Source organism: Hippopotamus amphibius, chromosome 1 (assembly GCF_030028045.1).
Source record: "Hippopotamus amphibius kiboko isolate mHipAmp2 chromosome 1, mHipAmp2.hap2, whole genome shotgun sequence".
NCBI lineage: Eukaryota > Metazoa > Chordata > Mammalia > Artiodactyla > Hippopotamidae > Hippopotamus > Hippopotamus amphibius.
This window is the reverse complement of record NC_080186.1, coordinates 21,018,626-21,028,355: the sequence shown is the minus strand read 5'-3', so window position 1 is coordinate 21,028,355 and position 9,730 is coordinate 21,018,626. Positions and strand designations below refer to the sequence as shown.

Genomic DNA, 9,730 nt, shown 5'->3' with positions numbered 1-9,730 from the left:
GATAGTGAGAGATGCACCTTTTCTTCTCCTGAGGTAAGTCCAAGGATCCCAGAGAGTCTACCAGTCCAAAGGAGACCACTCTGGTTAGTTTCTTTTGGTAGAAGAAACCGGAAAGTCTGGTCAGGACCACTGAGAGGGCCCACTTCTCAGCTGCATAGCCTTCACCAAGCCAGAAGTTCTATCAGTTTCTCAGAACATATCTGAGGAAATGAAACATTGCCTTTGCAAAACGCCCAGGGACCCTTCCTGAAGGAACAACTCTGGGATGACCCAGTTTGTTAGAGCGAAGAGGTCCAGGCCATTGGTACAAGCTGTCCTGACTGCTGAGTCAGGCTGCGTGCTTCTCCGGAAAGATGGGAGACTCAAGGTTATGCTAATTGTGTGGAGACTTTTCCTGGCCTGTCTGGGCTCGCCGCTTCCCTCAGGGAAAGGTAGGCCTCTGAGACCTTCATGATTCCTCTCCCCTTTTCTGCCCTCTACTTCTCCACACGCTTTGCACGCCGCCACCTCTAACTCATCCTGCCACGTCTCGCTGCCTGCAGGCCCAAGGGGCTCAGAGACCAGGATCCTTTTCCCTTAGGATCCACTTCCCTGGTAGTCCCACTCTTTTCTCTCAAAGATTCCTCTTTTGGAAAATTCCTGAGGGGCTTGACAACAGCACTGTCGTGACCTCTGTCCTGTGGATGTTACAGTCATGGTGGGCACAGGGACCCTCACCCTGACTCACTCCTCACCTCCCATGATGGGAGGAAGATTTTCTTCCACAGCACTGGACCCAGCATACAGGGCAGGGCCAAGGGGCCAGGACAGGACCCTCCTGAAAACCACTGCCCAGCGCGCAGTGGGACAGATGTGCCCTCTGGTGGCCTCACACCACAGACCCCACCACCACTCTCATGCCCCGGCGCAGACCTTACTACCACAATGGCCTTCAGGACCCCACCTGCCCACCTCCGTCCATGAGCCGGCTGCCCCTACCCCAGAGCAGGGGTCTCAGCTGAGAAGAGAAGTGAGGTCACTGCTCCTTGTCTGCTGAGTCGGGGTGGCGCTGCGTTTGTAGTTACCCCCGCTACCTTTTGGAGAACTTTGATGACCCCTGGGAAGGACTGAGAAGGTGCCTTTTATGCTGCAGGCCTCTGTGAGTGTGAGCTTGTAGGGAGTCCAGGGAAATGGTGAGGTCTAGAGTGACACCTCAGCCATCCTTGGGCCTCAAAGGTTGGGGGCACAGCCTCTCCGCACAGCCAGGATGGCCCCAGAAGAGGAGGAGTCTGCTGTCTCACCTGGAAAATGGGAATAATAAGATCTTCAAAGGAGATTATAGAAGGAAAGCTTTTATTCAACCTCTGATGAGGTGAATTTTCCAAAGGAAGTGGACACAGGGGTAGGCAGGGCTGGGGTGCAGAGGAGTGATTCTGAGTTTTCAGAATTTCAGGTGGCTCTGAGTCCTGGCAGCAAAGCTGGGCAAACAAAGACAAGCAAAGACAAGGACTGATTCTCTGGAGAAACTCAGGAACATGATTTGTGGGCCTGACCTCATGTTTCTTGAACGAAAAAATGACCGAATCGGTGAATGAATGACTTCACAACTGGAGGTGAGCTCACACAGAACAGCCCTGTGATATTCTCAAGTCATGGAAGCTGACTCCCAGAGGCCAGCAGTGGTCAAAAATTGGGAGCCAGCCCCCAGCTCCCAGCCCTTGAATTCCCTACGGTGCTGCTGAGAATTTGCCTCCTGTGCCACCTGCTGGTGGGCACTGACTGGCCGGCTCCTGCTAGAGTTGGAAATCTGTCACCTGGATGCAGAAGGGGATGGTGGAAGGATGGGGACCGGATTCTCTCCAGATGACCTACTCCCTCAGGAACAGCTGCTCCCTGATTTTTCCTGATCCTTCTAAGGGTTAGTCAAGAGAACATATAAAAGCCTTGGAAGAGGCAAAAGAGATTCCTAAGTGTCCTTTCAGAGGAAGGCTGAGCATCCCTGATGATCTGATCCGTGGGGCTGTGTGCTGTTGGTTGTCTTTGACTGACTTTATAACTCTGTAGGGAGAGAAGTAATTTGTAGAAAACAGATAATAATGCAGATGATTCTTGCCCATAGCAAGCAAATGATTCCTATGTACAGCCACGCAAAGGAATTTTGTCCAGTAGAGAACATTCTCATTTGAACTACTTTTAACACCTTGCTGGTTCCTTGTCAGTTACAGAGTGAAAGAATATCTTTGACACACATTCATTTTTTTTTTTTTTGTATAAGGGCCATGATCTTATCTTTTTGAAAATTACACTCGAGTAGATTCTTGGTCCTCAAGGAATCTACAAAGTCTCTCAGACCTTCCTTCCCATCGTGTCCCAACCTGTTCAGGTGGCACCAGCAACCGCATCTTCTGGGTCCCCACTGCACCCAGCACTGACTTCAAGGACAAAGTGCCCTGTGTGGTTCCCTGCCACCCTCTCTCTCCAGACTGCCAGTGCCCTAGAGCAGGGGCTGGATCTGATTCTCCCTGGATCTGCAAAGCTTGGTAGATGCTGTTGAGTGAACTTATGAATATTTAGTGTGGACCACACCCCTTGCTGGAGAGGGAGCCCAGGGTTACGGGAAGGGCAAGATATGCACGTGGCCTAACACTTCTCAGACTCAGTTTCCACATCTGTGCAATGAGGATCATATTTCCTGTGTGCTGAACATACCGATGGGAAGGAAGTCTTAAGTAACTCCTGCATGTTTTCCTTTTGCCTCTTTTGGTTTCTAGTCTGACCTCCCACCCCACCCCCAGAATACTAAGAACAGGAACAGGGTCATTTCCTCTGGCTCCCCACCCTGCAGGGCCTACGGGAAGTGTGTAGTTAAGTGTCCCCCAACCGCTACAACCCAGCCTGGTTCATGAATGAGAAAGGGAAAGGGAAATAGCTTGAGGGGCCAGGTGCCCACCATTTGGCAGTCAAGGATCATGGCCTACTTAGCAAAAGCCCCAATTGGGCTCCTATGCTGGGAGGGGAGGGGAAAAGAGGGGGTGGAAGTGACTGCAGGGGAGAGGTGGGTGTGGACCCTACACCTGAACACTGACAGGGAAACACCAAGAAAAAAACCAAAAGGAGGGAGAGGATGGAAGCGGCGCCATGTCCAGACCCCAGCCCCGACCCATCCTAAGCCACAGGAGCCCACCTGACTCTCTGGCCCGACTCCTCTAAACAGCTTCATCTGCTAAAGGGGGGAAAAAAAAAATTTACCGACAACCAAATAACTGGGATTCGGGCGCCACCTCGTGGCCATTTGTGAAACTGCCCACCCAGGCTGAGCCGGTGATCCAAGGGCAGAGAGAGGCAGGCCAGCACTTCTCCAACTTTCCTGGCCTCCATCCTCTTCCTCATTTTCTCCCTCCTGTCCATTGAGCACTAACTGTATTCCAGACTCTGTGCTCATACCTTTCAAGCCTTTACCACATTTATTCTTTTAAAAAAGAGATAATACTTAATACTAGTTTACAAATGAAGAAACCGAGGCACAGAGAGGTGTAGGAGTTTTCCCTAGGCCACACAGCTAGGCAGTGGACCAGAAGAGCTTCTCTCTGTACAGAAGAGGGATAGTGAAGCAGTCGGTCCTGCCCCTTAACAGCTGGTTGGCCTTGGGGCCTTTCAGCTCTAGTTCAAATAAGTTTTTGGTGCTGACTCTGGCACCTGCACTGGGCACTGGGACATCTAACCCTCCTCCTCAGTCCCTGTTCATCCCCTTCACAGCACTGATGCTGTGTCTCTAAGCTCCAAATTGATCTCAGAACACAGAATAGGTGCTCAATAAACATGTGTGAGTGAACTCATAAATCAATGAATGAATACAAGATTTTTAAAAACCCAAAAATGTGTGCCTGCCCTCAAGGTGCTGATGGCCTGGTGAGGAAAGCAGATCAGTAAAGGGCAGAAGTGGTTCCTGCCCCCCGCCCCCGCACTCCCCACCTTCCCTCAGTGCTTTGCCAAAGGGACATACAGCTTCTGTGGGACCCAAAGGAGGCACCTAACCTCATTCTGCCCTGAAGCCCTGAGAAGAACAACCAGCAGAGCTGAGACCTATAAAGGAGGGAAGGGGACAGGCCTCCAGACAGAGGCCACAGCTTAAGCATGCACCTGCCTGGTGTGCACTGCAAATTCTAAGTGTTTAGGAGGAACATAGAGGGAGGAGGAGAGGTCTGCACGGAATTTATCAGGGATTTGCCATTAAAACAAATCCCTCCCTTGACAATGCCTCAGATTCCTCATCCACAAAATAGGGATAAGATGAGGATGAAATGAGACTTGGAGCCTGGCACACAGTAACATTTAGGACTCTGATCGTTTACCCACACCAGATGCACTTCAGAGGTATGGTCACCAGGGGACAGTAGGTAGACCCCGGAGGCCACTGGGGAATGGCCTGAGACTCGGAGCTGCATTGGATCCCAATCCCCATCTAGTTTATTTTTTATTTTTTTAACAATTTTTTTAAATTTATTTATTTATTTATTGGCTGCGTTGGGTCTTCGTTGCTACACATGGTCTTTCTCTAGTTGCTGCGAGCAGGGGCTACTCTTCATTGTGGTGCGCAGGCTCCTCATTGCAGTGGCTTCTCTTGTGGAGCACAGGCCCTAGGCGTGTGGGCTTCAATAGTTGCGGCACATGGGCTCAGTAGTTGTGGCTCATGGGCTCTAGAGCACAGGCTCAGTAGTTGTGGCGCACGGGCTTAGTTGCTCCGTGGCATGTGGAATCTTCCCAGGGCAGGGCTTGAACCCGTATCCCCTGCATTGGCAAGCAGACTCTTCACCACTGCGTCACCTGGGAAGTCCCCCCATCTAGTTTAAATCACTGCCTCTCAGATGGCAGCATCAGGAGATCTCTTGGGGTCCAAATGTCCAACCCCCATGAGATTCGTCTTATAATGCATGGGCTCCAGGTCAAGGAACTGGGGTGGGCCTCACAGAGAGGGCATCAGAGAGAGTCCTTTGATGTAGCAAGTAATTCATTCTTGCTTATTAAGTACCTACTATGGTCCAGCAGTTAGCAGCCCTAGGGATGCAGTAGACAATAAACCAATAGCATGTGTTTGTGTGTGTGTGTGTGCGCGCGTGCGTGTGTGTTGATGAGATGTTGAAAAGTTCTTTTAGGGAGAAAAATAAACATGGGATGGGGAATAGGGCATGTGGGGATGGTTTACAGTTCTAAATAGGATGGTGCAGGAAGGCCTCCCAAGAAGGGACTTTGCATAGAGACCAGAAGATGTGGTGGAATTAATCCACGAGAATATCTAAGGAAGCCGAGTCCAGACAGAGGGGGCAGCAAGTGCAGATGCCCTGGGTCAAGGTTGTGCCTGCCTTGATTCAAAGAGCCTCGAAGAAGCCAGAGAATGGGCTGAGGGTGGGGAGGAGGCGGCCAGATGCAGTAGGGCCATATAGGCCACTGAGATGCCCAAATGAGGATATAACATGCAGTGACAAAGGTACGCAATGGGCGAGCAGCTCAGACCGCTCACTGGGCGAATCTCAGCTTGTGTCTCGTGACCCGACCACACCTCCCGCAGTGCACTATGAATTAATATTTGCTATAAACCCTGTAATTATCTTGTGAATAGCACAATTATGTTGCATTGTATTCTGTGTGTTAAAAGCATTCATTTGTTAAATGTAAACATTTACAATATACCATGTATTATGCAGCCCTTTTTACTTTTTTATTTAATAAACTGGAAGCCTTATAGTTAGAAGCAGAGGGTGCTTTTCTTGCCCTCCAAGAGTCCCCTGGAGGCAGGTCTACACTCACCCTCACCCACACCCTCACACACTCACCCTCACCCACACCCTCACACACTCACACTCACCCACACCCTCACACACTCACACTCACTCACCCACAGTGCCCGGCCAGAACCCAGGGGCGCTCACCTGCCACCTCAGGTTGGCCTTGGGCAGGTTCCTGCTGCGTCTTCCACTACGTCAGCGCCACTTCACCCAGCCCTTGACCATGTACGGAGCATGTCCTCGTCCTCCTGGGCCATCACTATGAAATGGGCAGGGATTCATGTGTCCACTCTACAGATAGATAAACAGGTTCTGAGCAGTGCTTGGATGGAGCAGGGAGTCTGGAGGAGGCAAGATGGAGATGGAGAAGATTTAAAAGTGTAAAGGTGAGGAGAGGAGCAGAAGAGTCATTGCTAACCCTGTAGTGGACCATGATCTCAGACAGACCTGGGTTTGAATCCCAGCCCCACCATTTATTTATATTAGGTAAATTCCTTAAAATCCATGAGCCTCAGCTTCCAAATCTTTACAATGGGTATAATGGTAGTACTCACCTCATGACTTTCTTATGAAGATTAAATGAGGTGGCATAGATGAAATGACTGTTGTTATTATTGTTATTTTCAGTCTTATCAAGTCCTGGGGTTAGGGGTGGGGTGGGGTGGGGTGGGGAGGATGCTACTCAAATTCCCCCACTCTGCCACACACTGATTAGACTCCTGTTGGGCTGCTTCCTCTGCCTGTGTAGACAGCAGTTATTTTACGACCATCACAGCCTTTCCCACCACTTCTGCTTTATAATTTACAAAGTGGTTTCATTCATTCATTCAACATTTACTGAGTGCCTCCTATATAAACCAGCACAGTGCTAGACTCTGGGCAACTGCTGGTGAATGAAGCAGGCACTGTCCCTGCACCTAGAGACCTTACAGACAGCAAGTAATCACACATGAAAATATAGTTAGAAATGGGAGGACTTCCTAGGCGGTGCAGTGGTTAAGAATCTGCCTGCCAATGCAGGGGACATGGGTTTGAGCCCTGCTCTGGGAAGGTTCTACATACTGCAGAGCAACTAAGCCCATGTGCCACAACTATTGAAGCCCATGTGCCTAGAGCCTGTGCTCCTCAACAAGAGAAGCCACTACAATGAGGAGCCCACGCACCACAATGAAGAGTAGCCCCCACTCGCATCAACTAGAGAAAGCCCGTGTGCAGCAATGAAGACCTAACGCAGCCAATAATTAATTAATTAATTAATTTTAAAAAAAGAAATGGGGTTAAGGGCTAGGCGAGAAAGATATGGGGGGGGGGGCCAGGGGAGAAAATAAGGGGCCCCAATTTAATCTCAACAGACCTGCTCATCAGTGGCCAAGGAGGACTCACCCCTGCTGCCCTGATGGAGCCCCTGAATCTCAGGACAGGGCAGGATCTTGCCCAAGGGCACCGGTGAGGTGAAGTGAAGCAACCAGGAAGGCAGCACATCCAGCTGGCCCTGGCTCCTTCCATTCTGGACATACTGGCCTCCTTGTTTCTCAAGTTTGCAGGCACATTCCTGCCTCAAGTCCCCTTGAACTTGCTGTTCCCTCTCCTGGGATGTCCCACGCTCCGATATCTCTGTGACTTCCTCTCTCACTCCGCATGGACTTCCGTTCAAATGTTAGCCTCTCAAAAGAGCATCCTCTGGGACTTCCCTGGTGGTCCAGTGGTTAAAACTTCACCTTCCAATGCAGGGGGTGCAGGTTTGATCCCTGATTGGGGAGCTAAGACCCCACATGCCTTATAGCCAAAAAAAACAAAACATAAAAGCAATATTATAACAAATTCAGAAAAAACCTTAAAAAGGATCCACATCAAAAAAAAAAAAAAAAAAAAGAGCAACTTCCTTACTTCTACCCTTTGTCCTCCTCACTTTCTTTCAGAACATGGGTCACCACCTCACATTATTATTATGCACGTGCTGTTGTCTGTCTCGCATCTAGAGCAGGGACTGTGCCTCCTGTTCACTTTTGTATCAGTGCATGGGGCACGCCTGGTGTTGAACAAATGAATGAAGGTAATCATGAAGTGGGATGAGGGCTATGAAGCCTATGGGTGAGGGAACAAGAGGCCTAATTGGTGGCGCGGTGTCAGACATGATTTCCCCAAGGAGCTGGGACAGCCCTTCAGAGTTAATCCAAACGGAGGCAAGGGAAGCAGGCCCCTGAGCCTCCCCGGGGACCAAGCCCTGAATCCAGGCTGCCCCCAGGGAGGGAACGTAGTCTTGTACGAGGTGGTTTCTGGGGGAATGAGCGCCTGAGTCCTGAAGGGGGGTCTGCGTCCACAAGCAGCCCCTTCACACGACCCTCCGGAGGGGCCCTGCTCACCCCAGCTTAACTGTGGGAAGTCCAGACTTATCACAAACCTCTTCCCCATCCCCGTATCTGTGGAAACTTCAGGAGTGTTTATACATGCCCAGGAACCCACCTTGAGCGGCCCCACTCAGGGAGCTTCTCGGCCTGGTATGCAGTAAGGGCTCACCACCTGTTAGATGGCTGGGATGGAGTGTGGAGGAAGGAGAGGGGCACGTCTAGGGAGACCCCGAATTTTCTTTCCGGTTTGGGCCCCTGACTAAGATGGAGGCCAAATTCGGGGAGAGAAGATGTGGTGGGTTTGGGACATATCGAAGCCATGGTGACTGAGATGCCCAGGCCCTGGGTTATGGTGCCAGCTCCCCAAGGAGCCCCCCACGACCGAGTAAAAGGGAGAAGAGACCAAGAGGGTTGCAGTGGGAGGGCAGCCTGGGTGGAATGGGATCTCCGACTCCAGGGAGCAGGCAATGAGGGCAGACATCAAGAGGGCAGGAGGGATGGGGACCAGAAGAGGGGGCCCAGCAGACGCGGCAGGCCCTGAGTGAGGCATGCGAGAGCTTGCGAGTGGGGGGCTTGGTGAGAGCCCTGGAGCTTGTGAGGGCCTGAGAGGGCCTGGTGCAGTTGTGGAGGAGGAGTAGGCGGAAACAAGACCCCCCAGGGAGCAGCTAACAGGGAGGCCTGCACCAGGGCTCCCCACACCCAGATCCTCCACCCCCATTCCACGTCAAGAACCCTCCCTCCTCCACGTCCACTGAGGTCCCCACTACCAGGTATCTCAGCCCAGGAGGTTCCTCCCCGGGAACTGCTGCCTCAGCCTGAATCCAAATCAGACAACAGGAAAGGCTTCCTGGCTGGGAGGGATGGGAGGCCCTGGGCAAGGTGAACGGGGGCATTTCTGTCCAAGATGAGAGACTGGACACGGTGACTTCCGGAGGCCCCTTTCCAATGGCTGGACAAAAAGAGCAACGTCTTCTCCGTCCTTGACGGAGCAGGAGGGGAGGTTTTTAGAACGAGGGAAGGCACTTGTTGCTGGAGACCATCAAGGTCAAGAGCTCAGATTTGAGCTGCACTCCCTGAGCTAAAATCTCAGCTCCGTCACTAACTAGCTGTGTAACCTTGCATAAGCTACTTAACCTCTCTGTGCCTCAGTTTCCTCATCCGTAAAAAGGGAACAATAGTAGTACCTATTTCTTAGGGCGCTTATGAAATTTCAGTTAATGAACTGAAATGTGTCAAGTGCTCCGAACGGCGCCTGGTACAAAGTGAGCTCTATATACATGTTTGATAAAAGCAATAAAAGATACTAGTGACTTCCATTTGAGAGCCTCCTCAGTGTTAAGCACTGTGCCAGGCTCTTTATTTACATTATCTCTAATCCCCACGTTCCTCTATAAGATAGTTCTTATAATTCCCATATTACAGATAAAGAAACTGAGACCTAGCAAGGCAAAGTCACTTGCTTAAGCTGACCTAGACTAACTTGACCAGCATTCCAAACTGCTATGCTGCTTTTCTCCACCACAAAGGCAGGCGGATGGATGAAACGGCCTCCCAGAGGCCAGTCTTGGACCCTCACACCACACTCACAGGGGCAGACCCCTCCAGTATATAAACCATCCC

General features: G+C 51.0%; 1 long non-coding RNA gene across 1 annotated transcript; it reads right to left on the bottom strand.

Moving 5' to 3' along the window:
* Positions 1-1,376: 1,376 nt before the first annotated feature.
* LOC130832766 (uncharacterized) lies at positions 1,377-7,521 on the bottom strand. Its single transcript, XR_009048370.1, has 3 exons — positions 7,146-7,521; positions 5,907-6,103; positions 1,377-2,037 (listed from the first exon to the last, which is right to left on the bottom strand). It is a non-coding gene; the product is annotated as an uncharacterized LOC130832766 (long non-coding RNA).
* Between the last annotated feature and the right edge of the window lie 2,209 nt (positions 7,522-9,730).